Genomic DNA, 5143 nt, shown 5'->3' with positions numbered 1-5143 from the left:
ATTATATTTTTAAAACACATTCCAGGCCCAGAACCAAAGGGTGTTTTAGAAATGATCGATACCTACGACAGACCAGCAGATTACTACGCTGATGGAGCGTATACTGGCACCGAAGAATACGCATGTGGATTTGAAAACAAACCAGGGAAGCGTATTCCTAAAGCTGGATACATAGCTCAGGCTGGTGTAGGACGAGTTGGAGCTGAGTGGAGCATCTTTTCAGTTGGGGCTAAAGGTCCAAACGTGTCTGTACAGGCCGAAGCTAACGGGCTGCTGGAAGCAGGAGCCATGGCTCGAGCTGGGATTGGCAGTGCATCAGTTGCAGTTGGTCCAGCTCATTTAAAGGTGGGCCTGGGGATTGATACTGGGATTAAAATTAGTCCCACTAAAATAAAGATAAAGGTGCTTGGGACTGGGGTGACTTTTGGAACCACAATGGGAATTTCTTTTTTTGGAAGTGAATTTAAAATAAAACTTTGGTGAACATATTAAAATAAAAATCACTGTTCATCTCCTCTTCACATACGCATCTCTTCCTCTTCACATACGCACAGTCACTTCACTTACCGAGTTTAAATCTCTTCTCAAAACCCACTTATTCACACTGGCTTTTCATACATAACTCAATCTATTAGTTACTTATTTGTATTTTATATTTATTTTCCACTGAAGCTATCGTGTAATTAATTGTATTGTTTGATCTATTCTATTCATGTTTGGTTTGTTTATTTTTGTTTTATCTATTTATTTTTATTTTTTTTTATCTATCTGTTATTGTATTGTTCTATCTTTTGTACTGTGTGTAAAATTATTGCTTTTACCTTGTAAGGCAGGGGTGTCCAAAGTCCGGCCCGCGGCCCAATCACGGCCCTCGGCCAGATTTCATACGGCCCGCAGCTTCGGTCTCATAATGTGTTATTTATGGCCCGCTAGCTCTGTCAGAATAAATAAATACTTTAAAAATGTAATTCCTCCTTTCACCACACGGTTCCGATGCTATCTGGCTCTGCATTAGAGACCTGCACTCCCGCGGGATCCAACGCACCGAGTGCTGCGCGGGACAAGATTTGATGGGTGAATGCGGGTGCGGGCGGTAAGGTCCTCATGTATGTGCGGGTTGCGGGAGAATAGAATTAATCGCGGGACTCCCGCAAAATGGAATTATCTTAAAATTAATTTATTAAAAACAAATACTCTATTATTTATCTACTGCACAAAAGCAACAAGAACGACTAAATTAAAATAATAGTTTACAGGCACAAGGTCGGAAGCTAATTCTCGCGTGGTTCATGCGCGGAACTATAGGCTATATCTATATTCTCGTTCGTGTCCATGTTCATCATTCCATTTAATTAAACTCAAATAAAACGAAACATATTTGTTTGTTTTCTGTTTCTTTTTTATATACACTCAAAAGGGAAGCAAGTGAAACAAATAACAGAGTAGCAGGAAGAAGCGGTAAAAATAAAACTACTTATATGTTTACCTGCGGGATTTTGCGGGCGGGAGCGGGACAAAACTTGAATACTGCGGGCGGGAGCGGGAGAAAATAATATATATTTTTTTGCGGGAGCGGGCGGGAGCGGGACAGAATCTTGCGGGAGCGGGACTGAAAAATGCGGTCACTCGCTAAGAAAATGCTGAGCTTATTCGGCTCCACATATTTGTGTGAGCAAACATTCTCAGTCATGAATCTGCACAAGAACCGATTGAGGTCAAGGATGACTGACTCCCACTTACGTGACATTTTACGCATCTCAACCACTGCCCTCAAGCCAGACCTGGTCTCTTTACTGAAATCTAGACTCCAACCGTTCACCTTCTCGGAGGCAACCCCGCCTCCACCAACCTGCCCCAGCCGAAGAAAGAAGAGGAGACGCAAGGGATATATATATATATTGCTGTTATAAATCGGCAATAGATGCGATTATTTCACCCTGTTCATCAGCGTGCATTCATTCCTACTTAAAGTTTTAATCCCGCTTACATGAAAAGCCCACCTCATCAGACAAACAAGCAGGCAGTTTAGAATAAAATGTCACTTAAAATGCTTACTTTTGGGTTACTGGAGAAATATGCAGGAAAGACAAAGCAAATTCTACAGATGTAGATACCCTGGGCTGCTTCCGAACTCACAACATCACCCACCAAGCCTCCATGACCACCTAAGACACAATTTCTGTGTTGAATGACCCACCAAATGTGGTAATTCATTGGTTAATTAGGATCCTGGAATTTCATTCCAGGTCCAGCAGTAAAGCCACTTATTTAGGGATGAGTCACACTGAAGCAAAGACACCGTCTCCTCCAAAATGACCCAGTCTGCCTTTCTGCCTGAAACAGGGCAGTGAGAAGTAAGTGATGGGTTATCTACTTTCCGGCAAGGTCGCTTTGGCATTTCTCTCGCTGTGTGTTGTCAGGAACCTTAGTGGGTAAAATTATATTGTTCTTATATGATCAGATTCTTATATTCAATGGCAATGATTCACAGGCTGTAGGCTGTAACTGAATTCCCTCGTAAAAGAGAGCCAAGAGTGAATCAAGTTCAGCGTGGATGAGGGAGCTTTTTTTCTTACAAAGGGGAGAGGGTGCCATCTAGTGGACACGTTTGGAATCACAGATGTAAGGAACCATGTGTCAGTTTCAATTCAATTCACTTTAGACAAGCGTACACTGGGGCGTAGCAAGGACCTCTGGGGCCCCTGAGAAATTTATCTGATGCCTTGGGCCCCCATGTGACCAGAGGAGTCTCCCTTAGTAGATTTTGCTGACTGGGGTCCCCTTCAGCCCCACATCCCCCCTCCCCCCCTTTTTGGCCACAGCCTTGAGTATAGTGAAAGTAAGAATACAATATGGTTACAGTGTAGAGCATCGCAAACAGGGGACACACATACAGTGGCTACCACAGGAATATTTTCGTAGTCATAAATGAATTTCGGAAATGGCATCATGCCATTATATATATATATATACACTCACCTAAAGGATTATTAGGAACACCATACTAATACGGTGTTTGACCCCCTTTCGCCTTCAGAACTGCCTTAATTCTACGTGGCATTGATTCAACAAGGTGCTGAAAGCATTCTTTAGAAATGTTGGCCCATATTGATAGGATAGCATCTTGCAGTTGATGGAGATTTGTGGGATGCACATCCAGGGCACGAAGCTCCCGTTCCACCACATCCCAAAGATGCTCTATTGGGTTGAGATCTGGTGACTGTGGGGGTCATTTTAGTACAGTGAACTCATTGTCATGTTCAAGAAACCAATTTGAAATGATTCGAGCTTTGTGACATGGTGCATTATCCTGCTGGAAGTAGCCATCAGAGGATGGGTACATGGTGGTCATAAAGGGATGGACATGGTCAGAAACAATGCTCAGGTAGGCCGTGACATTTAAACGATGCCCAATTGGCACTAAGGGGCCTAAAGTGTGCCAAGAACTTGTTAGAGACTCATCAGACCAGGCAACATTTTTCCAGTCTTCAACTGTCCAATTTTGGTGAGCTCGTGCAAATTGTAGCCTCTTTTTTCTATTTGTAGTGGAGATGAGTGGTACCCGGTGGGGTCTTCTGCTGTTGTAGCCCATCCGCCTCAAGGTTGTGCATGTTGTGGCTTCACAAATGCTTTGCTGCATACCTCGGTTGTAACGAGTGGTTATTTCAGTCAAAGTTGCTCTTCTATCAGCTTGAATCAGTCGGCCCATTATCCTCTGACCTCTAGCATCAACAAGGCATTTTCGCCCACAGGACTGCCGCATACTGGATGTTTTTCCCTTTGCACACCATTCTTTGTAAACCCTTTAAATGGTTGTGCGTGAAAATCCCAGTAACTGAGCAGATTGTGAAATACTCAGACCGGCCCGTCTGGCACCAACAACCATGCCAGGCTCAAAATTGCTTAAATCACCTTTCTTTCCCATTCTGACATTCAGTTTGGAGTTCAGGAGATTGTCTTGACCAGGACCACACCCCTAAATGCATTGAAGCAACTGCCATGTGATTGGTTGATTAGATAATTGCATTAATGAGAAATTGAACAGGTGTTCCTAATAATCCTTTAGGTGAGTGTATATATATATATATATATATATATATATATATATATATATATATATATATATATATATATATATATATATAGACACACACACACACACACACACACAGTGGTACCTCGGTTCTCGAACTTAATCCGTTCCGGACTCCGGATGGAATCCTAAAAAGTTCGAGTTGTGATCGAATTTTTCCCATAAGAAATTATGGAAAACCAATTAATTGGTTCCCGGCCCCCCAAAATTACACCTAAAAATATATATATATTTTAGCATTTAAACACAAAATGAACAGAATAAAACAAGAAGAGCATTTTTTTCTTAATGGCTTCCAAAACAATAAAGATCTTCATAACACTCCTGAACATTACGCGGTTTGTAATAACGAATGTATGCACGGCCTCATAACACTCCTGAACATTATGCAGTGATGGAAATAACAGTTCTTTTTTTCTTTTTTCTTATGGGCAAAGGTTACTAGATTTATCCTCAAAATATTCAGTAAGAGAATTATAGGGTAACACTTAACTCTTTAAGAACCCTGACGCTGACAGCTTCTGCCTCTTGTGACTGGCTTGTTCTCACTGTTCACATAAGAGGAGTGCAGCGCATTGAGAGCAGGCAGTGAAAGTTGGGCACGAAGGTATAAAGTATGGCTCTGATATGGAGACGAGGAGGTTCCCTTCATTCACACCAAAGAACCACTGGAAAGAATCAGATCATCTGTGAACATAACATCAATAATTTGTCGGTTCAAGGTGCAAATCTGACCTAATAACAGACTTAGGGAATAGTATTATTTGTTTGTACAGTATATTGGCCGATACAGTGTGTGTGACAGCGTTAAAGCATTTTTCACTTTTCTGCAAAGTTTTCATTACAATAGTTTTATATATGAATTGCTGAATATGTCAAAATGCAGTGGCAAATATGGCAAATGTGCCTAAATTTTAAAATAGTAAAAAAGACATTTTATTTCTACTTTCAGTTGTTTATTACAGGAACTCTTTACTTAGGGAGATACAAATATTAATACATCCATCCATCCATCCATTGTCCAACCCGCTTATCCTACCGGGTCGCGGG

This window comes from Paramormyrops kingsleyae, chromosome 7 (genome assembly GCF_048594095.1).
Source record: "Paramormyrops kingsleyae isolate MSU_618 chromosome 7, PKINGS_0.4, whole genome shotgun sequence".
NCBI lineage: Eukaryota > Metazoa > Chordata > Actinopteri > Osteoglossiformes > Mormyridae > Paramormyrops > Paramormyrops kingsleyae.
This window is presented reverse-complemented; position numbering follows the sequence as displayed.